Source organism: Peromyscus eremicus, chromosome X, assembly GCF_949786415.1.
Source record: "Peromyscus eremicus chromosome X, PerEre_H2_v1, whole genome shotgun sequence".
Taxonomy (NCBI): domain Eukaryota; kingdom Metazoa; phylum Chordata; class Mammalia; order Rodentia; family Cricetidae; genus Peromyscus; species Peromyscus eremicus.
In genome coordinates, this window is record NC_081439.1 from 6,268,980 (window position 1) to 6,294,749 (window position 25,770).

General features: G+C 38.5%; 1 long non-coding RNA gene across 1 annotated transcript; it reads right to left on the reverse strand.

Moving 5' to 3' along the window:
• Nucleotides 1–1,035: 1,035 nt before the first annotated feature.
• LOC131899903 (uncharacterized) lies at nt 1,036–25,265 on the reverse strand. The gene is made up of 3 exons (XR_009376141.1): nt 24,749–25,265; nt 7,665–7,777; nt 1,036–1,181 (listed from the first exon to the last, which is right to left on the reverse strand). It is a non-coding gene; the product is annotated as an uncharacterized LOC131899903 (long non-coding RNA).
• Between the last annotated feature and the right edge of the window lie 505 nt (nt 25,266–25,770).

Genomic DNA, 25,770 nt, shown 5'->3' on the forward strand with positions numbered 1-25,770 from the left:
AGGGGCCACTAGGATAGAAAATTTGAGGACTTTTGAGGAGGAGAAAGGAGCTATAAAACTGTTTTAGCAAATTCTCAAATATTCTCTCATATACAATATTAGGCAATAATGTCCAGAAGACACAGACAGACTACATCTCATAAAGATTAACACTTTTTTCCAAAGAAGTAGAAGGCCACACAATGCATTGAACATTAAAGCCAAGTTGCGTACAAGTTAACCATTGATGGTACAGAAGAAATGCTAAGATCATACACTGAACTGGACATAGTGACACAGCCCAGTTCAGTTCTTGGGATGATGAGGTGGGAGGATCACCAAAAAGAAGCAAGAGGATCAGAATGATGTCCGTGGAGCAGGGGTGGGTGTGCACTAGACCCTGCTTGAGGAAAACATATATTGATTGAACGCTATAACTATAAACATCTTGTCCGATCAAAGCATGGAAATATTGGATAATTTTGTGGTACATATATAGCCAAAGAGATCTTTATTTTAGCTTTATTTTACAATACAGATATAGATATTAAAAACTCAGTCATTTTAAAAAGAGTTATGAGCCGGGTGGTGGTGGCGAACACCTTGAATCCCAGCACTCAGGAGGCAGAGGCAGGCAGATCTCTGTGAGTTCGAGGCCAGCCTGGGCTACAGAGTGAGTTCCAGGAAAGGCACAATGCTACATAGAGAAACCCTGTCTCAAAACAACAACAACAACAACAAAGAGTTATGAAAACTCTGAATACTTACACATGTTGATTATTGACATTTAAAGGTAGAAATTACTCTAATATTCAACCGATGAACTCATTAATGACAAGTAGAATGGGAACCCTGCTTCAACTCACCCCAATCGGCTCCCATGGTGCTTTACCTCAATCATAGTCTTCGCCAGCTCTCAGGTATCATAATGCTTTTGTCTGAAAGGATAATACACAGAGCACCAGAAATGACGTAGACAGGCCAAAAGGTTCCAGATCTTCCAGGTAAGTTGGGTACCCATGAGTCTAACCCATCCAATAATTATTTCAGTCTTACCTTCTTCAGCTTCCCTGTTAGATATATGATCAGTTGGCACCTGAAAAACAGTTGGCTTCTGCTGCCAGTAATTGCCACAAAATAACTCCACTCACCGCTCTATATAGCTGCAAGTTCCGTGTCAGCAGATTCCACCAACCAAGGATCTAAAACATTCAGGAAAATTTTAATTAATTAACCAATTAAGTTTCATCTGTGCTGAAAATGTAAAGACTTTTTCTGTTATCATTATTTCCTGGACAATATATTGTAACCAACATTGATGTAGCCTCTACATTGTATTAGTTATGTTAGAGATGATGTAAGTTTATAGGTGTTTGTATGATCTATATAAATACTACACTATTTTTATGAGATTTAAGTACTCATAGATTTTTGTATCACTAGGGTGCCTTGAAATCAGTCCCTCAGACATACCAAGGCACAATTATGTCTCATGCCGAAAGACACAATGCATTTATTGATATTAGAACAATCAGTGTCCTTTAACTCACATGAAAATGTGGTTTTGGCATCGTCCAGTTGCATAAATAGCCAGCCATGGATAGCAAACTTTGATACCTGATACTGACCTGGGCTAGTTTTCGCTTGCCCATCAGGGTCTTCACATCTTTGAATTCTTTCTCTAGCACATTCCACTATGGCCTCAGGCACTGGTCTCATCACTCACTTTGTGCCCACTGGCAATAACAGCCTGTTCTGTAGCTTTAAACTCATAACATCTAAATTTCTATTTCGTCTATTCCACAGCTTGGCATAGTTTCAGGTTTGGGGGACCCTGTCAGCCATAAACCCTGTCACAAACTCTGTATCCAAAATGCATAGATGAATTTCCTTTGAAAACTCAAACGTGTGGCAGGCACATTGTTAAGGTTTCAATGTGAAATGCCCCCTTTATAGGCTCCCGTGTTTGAACACTTGGTTTCCAACCTGTAGTACACGTTGGAGAGTTTAAAACCTTTAGGACACAGGCATAGATGAGGGATGTGGGTTCAATGGCAGGGAATCTTAGGTATTATACTCTGGCCTTGCCTCTGGCCAGATGGCTGTCTCTGCTTCCTGGCTGGTGCCCATGGTGTTCCTGCAACCACCAGAGCCATAAGTTATTCTAACTGCTGTTCCTTCTCCACTGTGATGGACAGAAATCTCTCTCAGACCATGAGCCAAGACAATACTTGCTCCATTAGTTTCTTATCAGGTATTTGCTCATAGTAAAGAGAAAAGTAATGAACACACACATAAAAGGAACAAGAACAAGTTCACATGGACAAGCCTGACCAAGCATAGACTTTGAGAAGCTGAGCCTGCTGAGCAGTCTCCAGGGACCATGGCTACACCCATACAATATTACATTCCCTGAAAGACAAACTCTGCCCTACTTATTCTATGACTCACTCAGCGCCTCTTTCCCTCTTGAAATTAACTCAAGAAAAAGAGTCCTCTCAGCAAAACCAAGTTTGCCTGCTTCTTTATATGTGGCCTTCTTATTTCACTATTTGAGAGCTCTGCTTCAGAAGCACAGAACAGCCCAAGGGTATTTTTTCTCCATTTTATATTGTGTGTCTTCTTAAAATTGTATCTTGGCTAGAGCTACTCTTTTTCCCTTGGTGGTTTCATAACTCACAAGAAGAACTACAATGCCTTGGAAGATCAACAAGAGTGCCCCAGGGTAGGTAAAACAAGTATCATATATAATAAACATGCTTGCTGGCTCTGGAACAGGAGCCTCAGGAAGACAGTCCAGCATTCTGTGTGGGATGGGAACAACAGGGAAAGGCATATTAATACTTCAGGGTGACCTCACCCCCAACAGGTACAGTAGGGTGACCAGAAGGGATCTCTGAAAATGGCCCTGGCTTTGAGTATGAAGTGAGCTAGTGGATGTCCTTAGTGTTCTGAACACCTCACTAGTCTAACCTTACTCAAGTTTCATGTCCAAATCTAAACATGTGGCTTCCTAGATCTTAGCCTAGCTTGTCTGTTGCCTGAGGCAAAAAGCTCTCTGTTGCCTATAGCAAGTCCAGGAAAATAGGGGAAAGAGAGGAAGGACACTAAGGTAGAGAAGGCAGTAGAAAAATAACACAGGATATGTTTTTAAGATAGCCACTGCTTTGGAATGAGTGTAGGTAAGTGCCTGGTATTTTGAAACATCTTCAGAAAGGATATATGAACTATTATACTTCAGAACAGTCTATAGTGTCAGGAGACAGAATCTTTTTCCTGGCTTTGTGTGGTGTTGATTTCCTGTAGTGGATGAGCTAATCCTCAGGACTGAGACACAGGGTCCTGCAGTTGCCAAGGATATTGGGTGACTTGAAAGTTCAAGCCATTCTTCCCATTCTTCTCAGCAAACTGCCCTGTGCCTAGAGTCACCATAATTTTTGGAGGGTAACAGGCTACCAGATAGTCATAACTTTATGTTTCGAAGGCAATTCAGTCCCTGCCACAGGTACTGAAGTCTACCAGTATGTACTGAAAGCAATTAGAGACAATATATAATTAAATCAATATGCTTGGGTTCCAATAAAAAGTTTTTATTTCTACAAAGATAGCTGGCAGTATATGGGTTGATAGGTCATACTTTGCCTACTTCCATCCTAAGCTAAAGGAAGCTGCTTTGAACAAGGACAGACTCCTTCCCAGGGATGTGTATCCATGGGCATCATGAGTGAACAAAATGCTCACTCTGCTCCCTTAATTTAAGGTGTTTCTGAAGGACTCCAACTATGGCTGAAGTCTTTGTTCTGATTATGCTGGACAGTAAAGTTTCCCCTATACCCAATCTGACAATCAGGCTTTTCTCCCTCCCCTTTAAGAACTGGTTTGATCAAACACCTTTGTAAATCTCCTGTATGTAAATCTCTTTCTTAGGCTCTTCATCTTGCATAAACCTATACAAAGACCCCCAGAACCCAGGGATTGATTGCTCTTACAAAGTTCTGGAAACAGAAAGAATTATCAGCAAGTGTCAAGGAGTCTCACTGAGGTTAGTTTGATCCCTTGAAGCTTCTAGCCAAAGCTTCTAAGCACTAGGAACTCATTACATTAAAGGTTGGGGAGAATTATCAAACATAAAAGCGTAGCAGAGCTGCCAAACCTACTCATCAGTGAAACGCCCTGCCACTGCTATAGCACAGTTGGCTTTCAATACTCGCTTTATTAGGTAAAGTCCACAGTAGCTCCAGCTGTCACAAGACAACTCCAAGAACCCACTTTTAACAAAGCAGAGAACCAAGTTGGAAGAGTGTGACCAGAGGCAGAGGAATATTCTTACGTGAAACCAACTACTGTTTTTCATCACAAAATTTGGGAAATGATATTTCCAGTAAGTGCCTTGTTTTGAAGCCATATCTTATCACAAGGGCATTGTAGAATATTATATTAACGAGGCAAAGATGTATTACATTTGTTTATTCTGCAGAATATTACTTTAACTGTGTAAAGGTGTGTTACTTTTGTTTATGTTGCATTTGTTTAATGATGTAAGGATGTGTATTTAATTATGTAAAGATGTGTTTCATCTGTTTCATCTTTCCTGCCTAAGGTACCTGATTGGTCTAATAAATAGCTGAATGGCCAATAGCTAGGCAGGAGAAAAGATAGGCAGAGCTGACAGGGAGAGAGAAGAAGGAAGAGGAGAGAATAAAGGAGACACCCAGGGCCAGAAGCCAGGCAGACATCAGTAGCCCACATGTAGAGACAGCAAGAAAGTAAGAAAAGGTAAAAAGCTCCAAGGCAAAAGATAAAAAGAAACAGGTTAATTTAAGTTAAAAGAGCTAGCCAGAAATGTGCCTAAACAGGCCAGGCATTGAAAACTAACAATAAATCTCTGTGTCATGATTTGGGAGCTGGTTGGTGGCCTAAAAGAAAAAGTCTGGTTCACAAGGGCCTTGAAAAAATTGCAAGGAGATGCCAGTATCTTAGTTTTATGTCCCCAGAATCAAGCTTAGAAACAGGAATCTAGGGGCAAATAGTGCATTTCATAGGTGATCCCAAGAAACACCAGTAGAGTGGTGGAGGAAGAGAGACAGGGCTGACTGGGCAGCCACCTACGAATGTGTTACCCATCTACTATTACTGTGAGTGACTGAAGAACAGTCCTCCCCAACTCTGGGGACAGTGTAGGATATACCTCCCTTATTCTTTTAAAAATGAGCAGAAGAGCCTGATTGTTGATGTCAGTTCTCATGAGTCATCATTGGTAGAAAGCTAACCACAGTGGGGGGCGGGGTATTTCAAAATTTAGTTTAAACCTATGGCAGGCATGGGCAGAGCAGTCTTTATCACAAGATAAAGCATCAATCACAGAAACATAGATGCTAGAAGTTGGTAGATGTGTTAGACTTCCATTGCAGTGCTAAGATATATGCAAAGCCAACTCATGGAAGGAAGGATTTATTTTGGGACATAATTTCAGAGGCTTCCGGCCATGGTTCGCTATTTTAGGCCTTTCAAAGATTTGTGTATAAGAACCCATTGCTGACTATACAATACACTTTGATCATAGAACATGGAAAAATCAATGTAGAATTTATCTACAAATATCCTCCTTGTGGCTAGCTTGCATAGTACCGTAAGGAGCTTTGTAGGCTACTGGAAGAGAAAGGCCAACATTGTTTTTCTACTTTCTTTCTATTGCTGTGATAACACACTCTGACCAAAAGTAACTTAGAGGAGGAAAGGATTTACTTGTCTTACAATCTAGGTACATCAATGGGAGAAGTCATGGAAAGACCTCACGGTAGGAGCTTGAACCAGCCACCATGGGTGAAGCACTGCTCGCTGGCTAATTCATGAATGCTTAGCTCATTTATATAAGTCAGGAGCATCTTCCCAGGGAATAGTGCCTCCTAAAGGGGGCTTGGCCTTTCTACATCAATTAACAAGATAATCCCCCAAAGACATACTTTCAGGCTAATGTTATTTGTGAAATTCCTCCAATGAGAATCTTTGCTCAGGTGACTTTAGGCTGCATCAAGTTAATAGTCAAGCTAAATAGCACAACAGTCCTCCACAGCTGTGAACCAAAGGGCCTACAGTAATGCACAGCATAGCAAGATATGCCCACTGGTGTAATAACATAAGAAATGCTTTAGAGATAACAAACGGTTTTCTGTTTGCACTTATGAAATGTTCCAAAGGAAGAAATTCATGTCTTCTGCTGTGAACCTGGCTGTGGTAGTTTTAGTGAGAATGGCTCCCACGGGCTCACGTATTTGAATTTTTGGTCCCAAGTTGGTAGAACTGTTTGAGAAGGATTAGGATGTGTGGCATTGTTGGAGAGATGTGTCACTGTAGGTGGGCTTTAAGCCTCCAGAAGCCCATGCTATCCCTAGTTAGCTTTCTCTGCTTCCTACGAGTGGTGTCTTGAAATACCTAATTCCTCCACCTAAGTCCTAACCCCTGATGGCCCTTTAATGCATGACCTAATTAACGGATTACTACATCAGCACTCTTCAGAATCCAATCATCACTGCCTGAAAATCAAGCCTTCCACATATGAGCTTTTTAGAAAGACACTTTAGTATCTAAGTCACAGTAGCATTTAAATAAGGATGTACTAAAGTTAATTGGGTATAGAATACTTTGGGAACTGTGTTGACTTTCAGTTTCCATTAGTAGAGTTTAAAATATTTTTCCTTGTTTCTGAGGAATCTCTGAATTTCACTTTTTTGTGTGAGTCCCTTCACTTAAGTGTGGGAAAGACACATGACTTTCTTTCAACCAATATAATATGACAAAAGTGATGGGGATGCCACTTCCACAGTTAGGGCACATATAATTGTGACTTCTGTCATCCTAGCAGAGTCTCTCTTTTCCTGATTTTAATGAAATTAAGCTACAGGCCCTGTTATTAGTGTGAAAAAGCTCAGAGGTGCTGGATTCCTGATGCCCAGGAAATGTGAGATTCATTTCAGCAGCAGAAAGGATTCTAAAATATTACTATGAAGTGACAAGACATTCTAGTGGACACCAAGTTGAAATGTTTGATAAAAGAACATCCAATGAAAATTTGTGATACACATGTTAGAAACCATTAAACAGTAATAAAGAAGAAACATGTTATTATAAATCATTGTACATGCTAAGACCTTAGTACATAGTTTTAAGTTACTTCTTTCTTTTGTTTTTATTTTTTTGAGACAAGGTCTCACTATGTATTTCTGGTTGGACTGGAACTTGCTAGGTAGACCAGCCTGGCCTCAAAACTACAAAGACAGAGAGAGAAGCCTGTCTATGCCTCCCAAGTTCTGTAGTTAAAGTCATTCATGACTATGCCCAGCCCATGCTTTTTTTCTGTAAGTAGTTTTATGATTATAATAATGACTGTGGTTGGCTAGGAGTTAGATGAAAACTTAAATCCCATACCCTCCATGAGAAATACTGAAAAAGAGGAAGTGCAACAGTCTAGGTAAATTCTGCATTTGCCCCCTGTTTCATAGGTACTCTCAAAGGGACAGAAGACAGAAGACTACCACTAAACATGAACCAACCTCACAGAACTAAAAGGTGATGGTATGATGATATAAATTATTTTCTTTCCATTTCATGCATGTGTTAGTCAGCTTTATGATATTTTAACAAATACCCAAGATAATTATAAGGAAGAAAGATTCATTTGGGCTTACAATTCCAGGGGTCTCAATCCATGATCACTTGGCCCTGTTGTCTTTGTGCCTGCACCAAGGTTGCATCACAGCAAGCAGTCCATTGGTTCATTGTAAATAAAGCCACATGGAGGCTGGGAAGCAAAGATAGAAAGAGTAAGACACCTTTGAGGGCATGCTTGCAGTTACCCAAAATCCCCTGACAACCCTGCTAAACAGTAGTGAGTGTCATGGGATGGAATCTAGGCAATATGAGAATCCGAAGAACAGGAATGCAGTGATAATATGACACACATACTAAAGAGTGAATCTTAGCTGCAGGAAGACGCTGTATATTGGTGAAAACTATGAAGGAATCTAGTTCTGTTGTGGCTGATGTTTTTCTGTCTTTACTCTCAGAATCTGGCAAAAATAAATATTTTGCGCATCTAAAAGTGGAGAGAGAGAAAGAGGAAATCTCTCCATCAGCAATCCATCCTTCTAATAGTAACCAAAAGCATCTTTCTTTCCTTCTGTCCCTGTAATAGCAGATAAATTTCTTCCTCATATTTCTGAGATTTAAGGTCCAAAATAGTTCTTTTGTGGCTACAGGAAGGAATTGAGAATTGCTGTATATGTTATCTATGGTCCATGCAAGAATAGTTAGTGGATAGAGGGTGACCATTATAAACCACTAAACTCCTGCCTCTAAAACTACAGTTCAAAAAGCCTATTTATAAAGTGCTATTAAAATGGTAGTATTCCTTCTATATTTGAAAGCATTGTCCTCGACTTTCTGAAGTAATCAAATAAATAGCTATAAAAAACAAAATAAAAAAGAACTTAGCAAGCATTTGAAACACAGAAATAGTACCATTGAAACAATTTGGGATAAAACAATTGATAGGGAAATCACCCCCAGAACAATAGATTTTTCTGTGCATTCAACAACTGCCTAATAGTTATGCCCATCAACCTAAGGGGGAAAATACATACTACTATAGAAACCTCGGAATGCACTTTACAATAGCTACAATTTCACAGAAATGAGACTTTATTTAAAAGATGGATTCTTAAAGCCATGGCAGTTTTTTTGAGTCACACTAATAGGCAGGGGAAGGGAAGACTGCTTCAGTAATAGTGCTTTATGCTTCTGTGAAAATGCTATTCAATAGCCCACATGCTATTTTCTCCTTCTACGTCATTCTTGATGCCCAAGCTGGGGTCCAGGTGGAGAAAAGGAGCTTGAAATATTAAATGAAATCAGAGGACCTCCACCAACAGGAGCCCCTCCTGACAATCTCACTAGTCAATTATCTACTTTTCAATTTTCTTTTAATTTTATGAATATGGATATTCTGCCCAAACACGTGTCTGAGCACCACATGTATGAAGTACCTGTTGAAGCCAGATGAGGCCATCAGACACCCTGGAACTGAATTTACAGATGATGGCGAGCTGCCACGTAGGTGCTGGAAATTGGAACCAGGCCCTTTGAGGTTGTGGTCAGTGCTCTTCCTTAACTGAGCCATTTCTCCAGCCTGGATTTGTAAGTTTTTGTCAGCTTCACACATGTATAGAAGGTACTTCAGTCATTTCTCCCCTGCTTTACCCTCATCACAACCCCACTCTTACTAAACCCTACTCTTTCCAGCAAGCTTGTTTTTGCTTCAACACATCTTTTGTTTGGGGTTTTTTGTTGGTGGTGTTTTATATTTTGGTTTGTTTTCGTGTGTGTGTGTGTGTGTGTGTGTGTGTGTGTGTGTGTGTGTGTGTTGTCCATTGAGTTTAATTAGGGTTGCTTATGTGAGTATGGGTAGGGCTTATTTATGGGAGCCTGGGTAAACTTACCAGTGACTATTCCACTGAAGGAAACGATTCCCCTCCCCCAGTGACCATTAACTGGCAATAACCCCTAAGGGAGGGGTGGAGCTTCATAAGTCCCTCACCCCATTCTCAAAGGTGACAGACCCATCTTGTGCAGGTGGTCACAGCTGCTGTGAATTCAAGAGTGTAATGTGCTGTACCCAGAAGACAATTTCAGGGTACGTCTCCCAGCCTCTGGCTTATATTCTTCCACCCTCTCTTTTGTGATGGTCTCTCAACTGTTTTCTAAATCTGAACCATGCCGTTTATGAGGAAGAAATCACCTCTTTACAATTTTTGTTGTGTTATTTAAATATACAGTGTGCTGGTTAGTTGTTGCTGTGTTGTTATCTGGGAAGAAGGACTTCTAAGAGATAAACAACCTCAGTCAGATTGGCCTGGTGGCAAACCCATGGGGCACTTTCTTGATTGGTGTGGGAGGGCCATGTCCAGTGTGAGCTGTTCAACCCCTGGGCAGGTGGTCCTGGGTTATATAAGAAAGCAGACTGAGCAAGCCGTGGGGAGCAAGCCATGGGGAGCAAAGCCAGTAAGCAGCATGACTCCAGGTTCCTGCCTTGAGTTCCTGCTCTGACTTCCTTCCATGATGGATTGTTATCTGGGAGTTGTAAGATTGTAAGAAATAAATCACTTCCTCCTCTAAGATGGTTTTGGTCATGGTGTTTATCACAGCAACAGAAACCTAACTAATACATATAAGGACTGAACACTGAACACTAGATATGAAAAGTTACTAATATAAGTTTCTTTTAAATATGTATAAATAGATTAACAAATGAAAAATGAGCAAAACCACAAAGTGACAAAATACAAATTCATAACACAGATAGTGCAATTAAAGCAGATGTGATATTAGCCACCTGATATTCACAGTGTAAACATACATTCATTAATGAGTTTGTTTAATCATTCAAACATTAGCTGGCACTTGTTGCTTCCAAAGGCATTTTCTTAGGAGGTGTAGATACATCAATGAGCTAAATAAACTGTCCTACACTCATGGAGCAATATTAGAAGAAGAGCAATAATCAATTAGGTAAGCAAAATACATAGTGTATAAGATGATGAGGAGCGCTAAATAAAAAAATTAAGGGAGAAAGAGATATTATTTGAGAAAAGGAGTAGCAGTTTGTGACATATGACATGAGCATCAAATTTAGATAAAGTGTGCCAGGTGTGGTGGCACACACCTGTAACCCCAATGCTCAGGAAACTAAGGCAGAGGAATTTCAAGTTAAGGGTCTGCCTGGGCTATGGAGTGAGACCTTGTCTCAAAAAGCAATCAAACAAAAATCCTTAAACAAGGTGGAGTGAGTACTTGGTAACATGATGTGGGTTAAGAGGGACTTTTTAAAACAGAAGGCTCTGGTCCTATTTCTGTGCAGTTCTGCTATATAGCAGATTGAGTTCAGCAAACTTTTCCAACTCTATACATAAGTAAAGCTCAATTCTCTCACTTTTTCTTTTCAAACTACAGGTCATCTTTGATTGAAAATGATTTGATCTTGGGATCTCTGACTTTACAATGGTTCAAAAGCCTCCTGTACCCAATTGGAAGCATACTTGACATTTGGGTCCTTGAATTTGGATCTTTTTTCCAGGCTAGCAATATGCTTTCCTCTCTGGTGAGGTTAGGTGGGTACTGGCAGTGAGCCCCAGCTCCCAGGCAGACCTCTGGTCCTGAAGGGAAATAACTTGTACTCTATAGTGTGAAGCTGAGACAGTGGTCTGAGAGTAATGACAAATCCTTCGGGTTGTGTTGTAGAAGCCTGTGTTGGTAGTTTTAAGATAGTTATTTTTCAAACACCATGACATGAGATAAATAAATCAGGCATCCCCATTGATATGAATGCAACTAGCAGTATTTGTGGAAATAATTGGAGAACGTTTATAATATTGAAGATGAAATTGGGAAAGCCAGGCATAGTGGTGCACGCTTTTAGTTCCAGAACTTGGGAGGCAATGGCAGAGAGCTATCTATGAGTTCCAGGCCAGACAGGGCTACATAGTGAGACCCTGTCTCAAAAAAATTCAACTAAGATGAAATTGGGAGAGAAGCTAGGTGTGTTGGCTAATGCCTAAACTACCAGAGCTTGGGAGACTGAGGCATAAGGATTGCTGTGAGTTTCAGGCCAAGCTGGTCTAAATAGTTAGTTCCAGGCCAGTCTGAGCTATAGTATGAGACCCTGTCTTGAAAAAAAAAACATTGAAAAGAATGAAATTGGGAAAGAACTCTAAGATATTTTGCAAAGGAATTGGGCATGGTGAAAAATATAAATTCTTACCAGGTTATGGTCTAGATAAATGGATTGTGATTTTGAGCAAAAATTCTTAAAAGCATCACATAGAATAGTAGATTATGTTGATAGGGTCTCCTGATTAATATGAATTGCATATAAATGCTTTAAGGTGTATTTCTACATGCAGAAAAAGTCTTTGATTTCAGTATGGACTTCATGATAATCTATGATGCAATCTCAGCATGATAATATGCTTCTTAGAATACTATAATATAATACAATGTATTTCATACATAGGAAGTTTATGTTATTCTATGTAGTAATAATATAAATTCCATATGTATAAAACTTTTATCTGGACCAGTGAAATGGCTCAGTGTATAAAGAAAGGTGCTGCCGGGCGGTGGTGGCGCACGCCTTTAATCCCAGCACTCGGGAGGCAGAGGCAGGCGGATTTCTGTGAGTTCGAGGCCAGCCTGGGCTACCGAGTGAGTCCCAGGAAAGGCGCAAAGCTACATAGAGAAACCCTGTCTCGAAACCCCCCGCCCAAAAAAAAAAAAAAAGAAAAAAGAAAGGTGCTTACTGCCAAGCCAGGTATATATCCAGAGATTCATCCTGGAAACCCACAATGTGGAAGGAGAGAAGCAGCTCCCATAAGTTGTTCTCTGATTTCCACATGAGCAGTTACAAGCACACATAATAAATACATATTGTATATATGAGCTTTCTGCTTACACTCTTACTGACATCACCATCTTCTCCTGCCTTCCAGAATACATATACTAACACAAATCTAAGAGACACTACTGTCTGGAACCTCATACAATTACCATATTATTGATTAGCATCAAAGGATAACAAAGAGAACACTCACCTCTAAGAATTCACATCTGTATTTTCATATAGTGCTAGAAGACACATGGCTTCTGTACCAGCACATGACTTTTTAGAGGTAATGTAGCATTAGGGTAAAAATCAGGCTCCAGAAGCAGACTATATACCTTGAAATCACAACCCTATCCACTGCTTGCCAACTGTAGGAAGCCCTTAACCTTCTGTATACCTTGACTTGCTAATCAGTAAAATAGATGAAATGATTTTACATAAATATGTGGTCATGAGGATGAAGTGAATTAGGATTTGTGGATCATTTAGCATAGTGTTTCACACATAGTAAGCCCTTTAGAACTAAATAAGTACAAATAAACAGATAAGTGAATGATCTGTGTGTTAGGAAAATTAGTACTGATTTCAAATTGTTAAGATAAAACAATAGAGGGATTCACAAAAGGTTCGATGCCTGCAGTAATAACAAGGTCTTCTGTTTTCAATTTGTGGGATATTTTGGCTGTGCGGATCACGTTTCTTTTTTTAGTAGAAAGCAATCAGTGCCTCAGAACTATGTGGCATTATTTTCCCCCAAGATGAAGCATGAGTTTGCATGAAAAAGTAATATATATTCATGAAAATGCACTGATAGTCTGAGAAATCAACAACTGCTTGACATTCCTGCAATGTCTTTTTCAGTATATCACAAAGTAGCTCAGAAAAGGAACTGCCTATAGAATAAAACCTCCATAGATATTCAGAAGAGTACAGAGCCAAATGCCCTTCATTGTTTCCAGGATTCTTGCTTTACATATTATGAGCATGAGAGTGGATGCATTGGTGTGCTGCTAAAATGTTACCTTCAAGATCAAGTACTTATTCCCTCAGTTTGGGGGAATGTTGAGAACTGACAGCTTTCTGTTATTAATCCATTCTAAAAATTATCTTTGGGCAAAGAGCTATGCTTTATGCAAGGCCATAGTCTCTTCCTGTGGGGAAATGACCTTCAGTGATAAATCTATCTGAATGTATAAAGATTCTACATGCTACCTTCAACTTATGAAAATTATTTTGGTTGATTTCAGGTCATCAGATCCCTATAAGGTCAGTTGAATCATTTGTTGAACTTACTTCTCAATTCAATAGATTTGCTGTCTGTTCTTTCTTCCTTCATTCCCCCATTTTTGTTAATTCCCAAAGGACTTCCCATCAGACCCACGTGTAAATCTGTCTCAAGGTCTAATTCATGGGACTTGACCTGAAACATGTATTGAGTAGGGTATATGCCAGCTGTCATGATATCAATTAAATTATGGACATTATGATTTTTGATTTACCTTATTGACGATGATATTTGCTGAGACCATCTTTAAGTATTTACTTAACTTCTTCAATAATGTCATCTTCTGTTGGTCCCTATATCAGACTTCATCAAAACCTCTAACCACACTCAGAATCAAAGAGTATAAACAATAGCCAAGTTTAGGATGGAAACAAGCATATTATATCTAAATAAATCTTGGATGAGTGAGATTATTTGGTCCTTATTATGATTGTTAAAGATCAGCTGAATTAATATTGGATAAGATTGAATCATTAATACCCTCCTTTCATGAAGAACACCAAGAAGTTTAGCATATTCCAGAAAAAGGGCTCTCTTCTCTCTTCTCTCTCTCTCTCTCTCTCTCTCTCTCTCTCTCTCTCTCTCTGTGTGTGTGTGTGTGTGTGTGTGTGTGTGTGTGCTGTTAAGACATGTTGTTTTTTATAGTTCCTCAAACTCATTCTTACAATTGCATATAAGGAAAGAAACAGTAAGGATAGTGAGGAAAGCTTGTAGAGCATGTTTTGTTCAAATATATCTTATGTGAATGCACAGTAAAGATTTTAATTTTTCATCAGAGGCCTAGAGGAAGTGGTATGCTTTGATACTTCATGTGAGATAGCTAAAGTTTGAGACGTAGATGAACTAGGCTATTTGTTCTTAGGAACTTCTAGGTCTTACTATGTCTTGGTAATATTGTCACATTTTTGAAGAAGCATAATTCCAGTTGTAGTAATGGCTTGAAGAAAGATACCCAGTATGATAAATAAGCTATGTACCCCCTTTTCTTGTGATTGTGACAGATGTAGCTAGTATGAATATGTTGAAAAGGCAGCATAAAAAGATAAGTATGTTAGGAGATCAGATAAGGAAGAGTAAACAAAATATAAATTATAGCAGTATGCTATTTAGAAAGCTTATGCTTGCTATTTTGATGAATACCTGATGATTCTAAGAAACATAACCAATGGATGTTTTGAAGAAATGAAGTTTGAAAGCATTATTAAGAGTCATGGTTCGCCGGGGCGGTGGTGGTGCACACCTTTAATCCCAGCACTCGGGAGGCAGAGCCAGGTGGATCTCTGTGAGTTCAAGGCCAGCCTGGGATACAGAGTGAGTTTCAAGAAAGGCACAAAGCTACACAGAGAAATGCTGTCTCGAAAAGCAAAAGAAAACAAGCAAACAAAAAAAATGAGTCATGGATTCTAGAGAGAGACACAGCAGTGTGCAATCAATAGACAGAGATGCACACAACGGAAATGACCACAAGGTGTAGAGTCATTTTTCCACTGAATCTAGGCCATGTGAGCTGCTCACAGGGATCAGTTTTCCAGATGTAGATTGATATATTCTTTCAAATGTGGTCTACCTTCAGGCATAATTGGAATGATAGTGAATTTTGATTATCAACTTGATTGGATTAAGAAAGCCTAGGGGATTAGTGAAACCTACTTATGTGTGTGTGTTAGTGATGTGATTAGATCCTGAGGGCTCAGATCCTCATGAGCTGAATACTTCTTTAACAGATTCATAAAACCATGACATTATTTGGAGGTGGCAAAGAGAAGAAGAGGATCGTCTTTAGAGTAGGTAGGCCATGGGGTTATGGCTGTGGGAACCATACTTTTCCTTGACTGCTTATGATCCTTCTCTCTGCTTCCTGGTCCACCACTCCAAGAATAGACAGGCCTTCTGGACAATACTTTCTGCACCATAGTGGATTAAAACCTCTGAAACCTTGGAAGAAAAGAAATATTTCCTCCCTTTAAGTTCTTTTTTTTCTCAGGTATTTTGTCACAGCGATGAGAAAAGTAATTGATAGAATGAATCTGCACTCAGCATGCTCAATAATCAAAGCATATCTTTACACCCTGATTCTGTAGATGTGTATCCAAAGTGATCAGCAGACTTGACTGTGTTAAGAAAGTCAAGATGACAAAAGATTTAAGTTTGTGGCTTATGCATAATATCTAGTTCCCTAAACAGGTTTTTTCTCATCTAGACCCTTGCCCTCAATATCTCCTCCATTGAGTGAAAAATCATTTCAAATCTTGGTTAAGCTCAAATCTCTTTTGCTAAATAATTTCCTTGGGCATGGACAATTAGAAATATTCATTCAATTAAGAAACACTATTGGATTGCTTTGTTGTAGTCTTAATATACAAGGCATGCCTTTATATATTATGTAAGGACCCTCTCTGAAATTATAGTGCTAAAATAGATGACACAGCACTGCTGCTGCTGCTTCTACTTCTGCTTCAGCAGCAGCAGCAGCAGCAGAAGAAGAAGAAGAAGAAGAAGAAGAAGAAGAAGAAGAAGAAGAAGAAGAAGAAGAAGAAGAAGAAAAAAAAGAGACAGACAGAGAAAAGAGACAGAGAGTAGGAGTAGTATTTTCATTAACAAGGATTCAGCAGAAGCAGAAGCAGAAGAGGCAGAAGCAAAACCAGAAATAGAAGCAGCAGAAGGAGCAGAAGTAGAAGTATCAGAAGCAGAAGCAGCAGAAGCAGCAGCAGAAGCAGCAGCAGCAGCAAAAGCTGCAGAAGCAGAGGAAGCAGCAGAAGCAAAAATAGCAATTTCTTTATGAGCTTGATTCTACTTGTGACATTTACATTTCTAAACAATGAATGATTATGCTGGATGGGCTAGTGAGGTAGACTGCATTACCTTACAATGGCCTACACCATGTGTTCTACAAAGTGAACTTGTCACCACTTCAACAAAAGATGGAGCCTCTTCTTCCTTGTAAAATGAGATAGATAGGCTCCATGAATACTTTGAACCATTAAACTATGGAAGAAGTGACACGTGTATTCTTCCAGATAATCCTTAAAAGCAACTGCCTAGGCCTTTACCCTAACACTGAAGAACACTTTGTGTTGAGCATTGCTGAGGAGATTAAATTCAGCTGCTTCTTTATTCTGAAAGAGTCACACCATGTGTAAAATCAAATCAAGAGACCTAGCAACTTCATATTGCTGTATTTTGGTATCTAGCCACTAGGAGAGGAATCTAACTGTTCTGAGACCACCATATATTGACCATCACACAGTGATAGTGGGAAATTTCAATACCCTACTCTCGCTGATAGACAGGCTACCCAGACACAAACTAAACAGAGAATACTGGATGAAACAGATATTATAAGCCAAATGGATCTAACAGATATTTACAAAACATTTCACACAAACACAAAAGAACATACCTTCTTCTCAGCACCTCATGGAACTTTCTCAAAAATTGACCACATACTCAGACATAAACCAAGTCTCAACAGAAAATTGAAATAGCTCCCTGCATCTTATCAGATCACCACAGACTGAAGCTGAATATCAACAACAAACAGCAGAAAGTTTACAAACTCATGGAAACTGAACAACTCTCTACTGAATGAAAAAAAATAGGTCAAGACAGAAATAAAGGAAGGAATTAAAGACTTTCTAGAATTCAGCGAAAAAGAATATACGGCATACCCAAACTTATGGCACACAATGAAAGTGGTGCTAAGAGGTGTACTAAGTGCCTATATTTAATAAAAAGAGAAAAAGAAAAAGAAAAGAAAAGAAACAGAAGAGATCTCATACTAGCAACTAACAGTATACATGAAAGTTCTAGAACAAAAAGAAACAAGCACACCCAAGAAAAGTGGACAGCAGAAAATAATCAAAATGAGGGCTGAGATCAATAAACAAGAAACAAAGTAAGGAATAAATAAAGAGTTTCTTCTTTGATAAACCTTATCCAAACGAACTAAAAGACAGATGAATATTCAAATTAACAAAATAAGAAGCAAAAAGGGGGACATAAAAGACACCGAGGAAATTCAGAGAATCATAAGCACATACTTAAAAAAAACTCGTGCCCCTCCAAATTGGAAAAGCTAAGATAGATGGATAATTTTCTTGATAGGTATCACTTACCAAAGTTAAATCAAGATCAGATAAACAATTTAAAAAGAACTGTAACCCCTAGTGAAATAGATGCAGCCATTAAAAGTCTCCCAACCAAAAAATGCAGGGACAGATGGTTTTAGGGACAAATTCTACCAGACGTTCAAAGAACAGTTAGTACCAATACTCTTCCAATTATTATTCCACAAGATAAAAACATTGCCAAACTAATTTTATGAGGCCACATTTACCCTGATACCCAAACCACATAAAGATTCAACAAAGAAAGAAAATTACGGACCAATTTCCTTATGAACACAGATGCAAAAATATTCAGTAAAATACTTGCAAAGTGAATACATGAACACATCAAAAAGATCTTCTACCATGATCAGGCAAGCTTCATCCCAGAGAAGCAGGGATGGTTTGATATATATAAAAATCTGTGAATGTAATCCACCTCGTAAACAAACTGAAAAACAAAAACACATGATCATCTCATATGCAGAAAAGGATTTTGACAAAATCCAACCCCCCTTCACGTAAAAGTCCTGGAGTGATTAGAGATGCAAGGGACATACCTAAACATAATAAAAGGAATTTACAGCAAACCTATAGCTAACATCAAATTAAGTAGAGAAAAACTTCAAACAATTCCATTAAATTCAGGAACAAGACAAGGCTGTTCATTCTTTCCATATCTATTCAATGTAGTATTTGAAGTTCTAGCTAGAACAATGAGACCACTGAAGGAGATAAGGGAATACAAATTGGAAAGGAAGAAATCAAAGTATTGTTATTTGCAGATGATATGATACTTTACATAATTGACCACAAATTTTATCAGCAAACTCCTGCAGCTGATAAACACTTCCAGTGAAGTGGCAGGATACAAGATTAACTCATAAAAATCAGTAGCCCTCCTAAATACAAATGGCAAATAAACTGAGAAAAACATCAGGGGTAACTCTAACAAAGCAAGTGAAAGACTTTTATGACAAAAACTTGAAGTCTTTGAAGAAAGAAATTGAAGTAGATATCAGAAAATGGAAATATATCCCATGTTCATGTATAGGTAGGATTAACATAATAAAAATGACATTCTTACCAAAAACAATCTACAGATTCAGTGCAGTCCCCATCAAAATCCCAGCACAATTCTTCACAAGCCTCGAAAGAACAATACTCAACTTCATATGGAGAAATAAAAAACCCAGGATAGCCGAAAAGAATCCTCTACAATAAGTGAAGAACAAGACAAGGCTATCCACTCTTTCCATATCTATTCAATATAGTACTTTAGTTGTCTTATTGCTCTAGCTATAATTTATTTTTAATAGTATCAAAGGGACACAAGTTGGAAAGGAAGAAGTCAAACTTTCAATATTTGCAGATGATATGATTATATACAAAAGTGACCCCCAAAATTCTACCAGGGAAATTCTACAGCTGATAAACACTTTCAGTAATGTGGTAGAATACAAGATTCACTAAAAAAAAAAAAAAAAAAAAAAAAAAAAAAACAGTAGATCTCCTATATACAAATAATAAACGGGCTGAGAAGGAAATCAGAGAAACAACACCCTTTAAAATAGCCACAAATGATATAAAATACCTTGGGATAACTCTAAGCAAGTGAAAAACCGGTATAACAAGAACTTTAAGTCTTTGAAGAAAGAAATTGAAGAAGATATCAGAAGATATAGAAAGATCTCCCATGCTTATGGATTGGCAGGATTAACATAGTAAAAATGACAATCCTATCAAAAGTAATCTACAGATTCAAAACAATTCACATTCAAAATCCCAACACAATTATTTATAGATCTTGAAAGGACAATTATTACCAGAGGTTTCTCCTGATGAATCTCTCCCAACTGTGGTCCCACAGCTGCTAATAAACACACAGAGGCCTATATTAATTAATTAATTTCAAACTGTAAGGCCTATGGCTCAGTCTCATTATTAACTAGCTCTTATAACATAATTCAGCCCATTTCTAATAATCTATGTTTTGCCACATGGCTTCATGGCATTACCTGTTCTCTCATATCTGGCTTCTCCTGGCGGTGGCTTGCAGTTTCTCCTGACTCATCCTTCTTCGTCTCTGTCTTCAGTTTGAATGTACTGTCTAAACTTATTCTGCCTTACCATGGGTCAAACAGCTTTATTTATTATCCAATGGGAGCCACAAATATTTACAGCATACAGAAAGATATCCCACAGCAGACAATTCTCAACTTCACGTGAAAAAAACAAACAAACAAAAAATCTAGGAAAGTAAAATCCTGAACAAAAAAGAACTGCTGGATGTATCACTATCCCTGGTTTCAAGCTGTACAACAGAGCTATAGTAATAAAAACCACATGGTACTGGCATAGAAACATACAGGTTGGTCAATGTAATGGAATTGAAGACCCAGAAATAAATTTACACACCTATGGACACGTGATTTTTGATAGTCAGAAATACACACTGGAAAAAAAAACCAGCATCTTCAACAAATGGTGCTTGTCAAACTAAAGGTCTGCTTATATTTATCACCCTGCACAAAACTCAAATCAAAGCAGATCAAAGACCTCAACATAAAACCAGATACGTTGGACTCCATAGAAAAGAAAGTGGAGAATATCCTTGAACTCATTGGCACAGGAGTTGACTTTCTGAACAGAACATTGATAATCCAGGCACTAAGATAAATAATTAATAAATGGGACCTCATGAAACTGAAAAGCTTCTGTAAGGCAAAGGACACCATCGATCAGACAAATTGGCAGCCTATAGAATGGGGAAAGATTTTTACCAACTCCACATCTGATAGAGGACTAATATCCAAAATATATAAAGAACTTAAGAAACTAGATATCAAAAACCAAATAATCTAATTTAAAAATGAGGTACAGATCTAAACAGAGTTCTCAACAGAGGAATCTCAAATGGCTGAGAAACACTTAAAGAAATGCACAACATCCTCAGCCATCAGGGAAATGCAAATCAAAATGACTCTGAGATTTAATCTTATACCTGTCAGAATGGCTAAGATCAATAACACAAGTGACAGCTCATGCTGGTGAGGATGTGGAGCAAGGAGAACATCCTTCCATTGCTGGTGGGTGTTCAAACTTGTACAGCCACTATGGAAATCAATACGTCAGTTCCTCAGAAAATTGGAAATCAATCTACGTCAAGACCCATCTATACCATATACCCAAAATACAATCCATCCTACCATAAGGACACTACCACTAGCAGCTTGGATCATAATAGCTAGAAACTGGAAACAATCTAGATGTTCTTCAACCAAAGAATGGATAAAGAAAATGTGATACATATACACAATGGAGTATTATTACTCAGCTATTTAAAAAATCACATCATGAAATTTGCAAGCAAAAGGATGGAACTAGAGAAATCATCCTGAGTGAGGTAACTCGAATACAGTATGTATTCACTTATAAGTGGATATGAGCCATTAAATAAATAACTAAGCTAGTTTTTTAGACCCAGAGAGGTTAGGTAAAGAGAAGAGGGCTATGGGTGGGGTACAGAGATCTCCCTGGGAAGGGGAAATAAAATAGATTTTATGGGTAGATTGGGGCAGATGGGGCCAGGAATAGGAGGGTTCAAGTTCGAGGGGAAATAGGATGAAGGAAGTGTGGGGAGAGATGGTTGGAATTGGGGGAAATTTGGAGAATGGTGTGGAAATCTATTATAGTGGAAAGTTCCTATAATCTATGAAGGTGATCCTAGTGAGGATTCCTAGTAATAGGAAATACAGAGTCTCTACTGACTACCTCTTGTAGCCCAGTCAAGGCTTCTAGTGGAAGAACTGGCTTGCATTCAACTGAGTTGTTAGCCAAGGAGGTCAAGACAAAGGGTTGCTCTCTGCAAACTGATAGTGGGACCCCAGTGCCTAGGACAACATCCCCATAATTCATTGAACATGGAGAAATCAAGCTGGTTCCTACATGGAGCTTTCACCTCCCCCCACCCCACCCCTTTCTAGTTTCTTTGTTTCAAGAAGGTACTCTGCAGGCTACTGAAAGAGAAATGTGGACATGAATCCAGCCACCAAACCCTTACCTACAAGGTTTGATCTGTCCAGATTACAAAATATGCCAGGGCAATGGGGGCACAGAACTTGTGGGAGTACCTAACTAATTGTCTGATCTAATTTAAGGCCCACTCCACGAGATGGAATCTATACCTGATACTGCTGGGGTAACCAAGAACCAGAGACTAGATATCCTAGAGGCCTAGCATAAAAAAAAAAGTCAATAAAATGATTCCTTATCCAGCCGTCATTAGAGAAGCTTCCAGCAGCAGATGGGAACAGATGCAGAGACCCATAGCCAGACATTTTGCAGAGAGAGAGTCTAAATCGGAGGTCTCCATCAAATCCCTACCCTCAGAGCTCAGTGAAACCCGTGGGAGAGGATTGTACAGCTATTCTGAAGACTGTGTGTGATATTTTTCATCTTTTTTATGTTTACAATCTTAAGATTGTAAGAGCCAAAGGGGATGGAAGATGCCAGGATGACACAGCCCTCTGAATCAACTAAGCAAGATGCATATGAGTTCACAGTGACTGAAGCAGTTAAGCACAGAGCCTACATGGGTCTATACCAGGGCCTCTGCATATTATATCTACTAGCTTAGTGTTTTTATGGGTCTCATGACTATGAGAACATGTGGATCTTTGATTCTTTTGCATGCTTTGGGGACTCTTTTTCTCCTGTTGGGTTGCCATGTCCAACTTCAATATGCAAGTTTTTGCTTCATCTTATTATATTTTATTTTGTCATGTTTGGTTGTTATCTCTTAGAAGCCTGCTCTTTTCCAATGAGAGACAGAAAGGGAGTGGATCCAGAGATGAGGGAAGGAACTAAGAAGAGTAGAGGGAGGGGAAACTATAATCAGAATATATTTTAAGAGAAAAAAACTGCCGGGCGGTGGTGGCGCACGCCTTTAGTCCCAGCACTTGGGAGGCAGAGGCAGGCGGATCTCTGTGAGTTTGAGGCCAGCCTGGTCTCCAAAGCGAGTTCCAGGAAAGGCGCAAAACTACACAGAGAAACCCTGTCTCGGAAAACCAAAAAAAAAAAAAAAAAAAAAAAAAAAGAGAAAAAAACTATTTGCAATAATAAATAAATAAAAAGAAAATGATAAAAATTATGTAAACATAAAAAAGATGAAAAATATCACACACAGTCTTCAGAATAGCTGTAAAAAATAGGAACTATTGTTTGTTCTACAGTCCTCTTAAAAGTATGTCTAGTCCCTATTTTATCCATTAAACAGTTTTTGGCCCTTTTGGTTAAAAAAAGGCTAAATTCCATAAAAGTTGAAATGCTTCATAAAGGGGTACACACAGATCAAGAATCAAGGTGGTATAGGCAGATTTCCAAGGAAAATCACCTTGGAAATACATCTTCCCACCCTAGTTACCCTAATACCCAACTGAACACTTAATGAATTTTTTATTATAAAATTTGAACAAACTAAAATGATTCCATCTACTAAGTTTTGGGGGTGGTTTGTTATATATTAATAGATAACTGAAGCATAGAGATTTGTAACTTGATTAATCAAATATATTTAAATATCCTTCAAAAGCCCACATGCTAAAGTCTTAGTTGCCAATCTATGGTACTATTGGGAGATTGTGGGACCACTGGAAGGTGTGCTCTGGATGGCAACATTGGGGTTTCTGTTTGACAACTCCCCTCCGCCCCGTCACTCTTCCCTTTTTGGCAGCAGTGAATTCATTAGCATCCTCCACCAGAACCTCCCATTGTCATTATGTACTATACTACCAAAGGTCCAAAGCAATAAACAGTGAGTATAAACAGACAATTCCCCTTTCAAAGTTGTTTATCTCACATTATTTGTTGCAGTGATAGAAAGCTGACTAATGCAGTTGGTAAATATAGGTTAGGAATAATTGCTGAAACTTGATTCATACTACCTGCCTTCAGCACTGACATTATCATACAAAACTACTGTAATAATGAGAATCCCATGTGTCAGTTTCTCTGTACATAAATAGAAATAATAATAAAATAAAATAATAACAATAATAATAAACACTAAAATACATCACAAAGTTATTATAATGATTTATGTAATTAAAACCTAAGGATCAAAATATTTTAGTCACTTAGTATGTCTTGTAGCTGGTCACCAGTAGAGTGCTCTTGAGATCAGCATAGTTGGAGTAAAGTTTTAGATTCACACATATATGAGATTAAATCCTCTATCAACCATGTATGTAGAAATTTTTAGCCTTTCTGGACTTCACTGTTCTCATCTAAAGTATTGGATAGTAACACATAATTCACAAAATTCTTTTAGGCACTACATGAACTAACCAGGTAAACTATTGGATTCAGCTTGGCAAGTGGTGGACATTCAATAATTTGTTGAGTCCTTTGACATTCAGCCTCTTGATTTGTTTCTACACAAGGTGCACCTCTTTCAGAATAAAGAAGAGGCCAAATTTAATCTTCTCAGAAATTCTCAATACTAAGTGTTCTAAAGTGTCTGGGTTAAGGCCTAGTTCAGTTGATCTGCAAGAATATTGTCTTAATCTGTTCTATGTTGATTTAACAACATTGCCATATGTGTAATTTATAAAGAATAAAGGTCTATTCAGCCCGTGTTTCTGAAGCCTGGAAAGTTCAAAGTTGTATGGCACATCTGATCAAGTCCTTCTTGCTGATGGGAACTTTCTAGAGTCTCAGAATGATGCAGAAGGTCATACATCAAGGCAGGCAGGACATCTTAGTACTGTTCTAGCTCTTCTGAAGAAGTCACAGTAGAATAAGCCTCCACCCCTATGGTCCCATTCAACTGTAATTACCACCACCTATGCTTTGAACCTGAACTATCCACCAGTTCCATTATTTAAATACCTTGTAGTACTATTTAAGGCTGTATAAGCTGAAGGTCTTTGTGGTTATACTTACCTCTATTCTAACCTGTTCACTCTGCTTCCTCATCCAACATGAAGTGAGACGTCTCCACTATACAGGCCCACAATCATGATACCTTCCTTACCATGATGGGCTGAAGTTCCTCTAAAACTATGAACCTAAAGGACCTTTCTCCCTTATGTTGTTCCTATCGGATAATTTGATCACACCAGCATGAAAGAAACCAATATACCTCCAAAAATCTACTTTCAGGCACCTTACTTTGTTAATTTCTACCCTCTCAATATCTCAGAATTGAGATTAAAATTCAGCCTGAGTCATGGTGAAGACATTAAAAGCCACAGCAAGTATTTGTCTACAACAGTAGCCGGCTGAAGCCTAGTTAGTTTCCTTTTAACCAGGTACTACTCTTGTCATACACAGCTATGTTGTTTAGGTACTGGTAACTAGCAGAAGCTGAGAAGCATCTATTATCTCTTAAACCCTCAAGCTATCAACTAAAACACAAGTTATTTCACATATCCTAGGTAACTAAAGGTATCAAGCTAACCAGAACCCCAAAGAACTTCTACACTTGACTGCTAAGCTACAAGAAGGCGCATCACAATAGGGGCCCTTTATTCTGTCCTGCCCACTCTAGATGACATAAGATGTAGGTCAAATGATGAGGGTAGTGTAGGAAGCACAGTGAAAAATCCCAAGACTGAAATAGAGAATGTAGGTATTAACTCTGCTATAGAGAATAATGAAAACCTCATTAAAATACACTAAAAAAGCATTTGCCAGTGACTCCTAGAGACTTGACCCTGGACAATTGGCTTAAGAAAACTAGAGTGATGTCTGCTCATGAGAAAATAATGGGAAAGTCAGAATATATAGAGAAGTGAATCAGAACAAATCACTTTTTAAGTGAGCAGAGTCAGGTACAAGGATGGTCAAAATTCCCAATACTTGTTTTATATCAGCAAGGGAAACTAGCTCATTTTAGCCTGTCATTGGACATAAATCACTCCCAAGTTTTGTGGAGTCAGAAATTCCTTGTCTAATATATCATA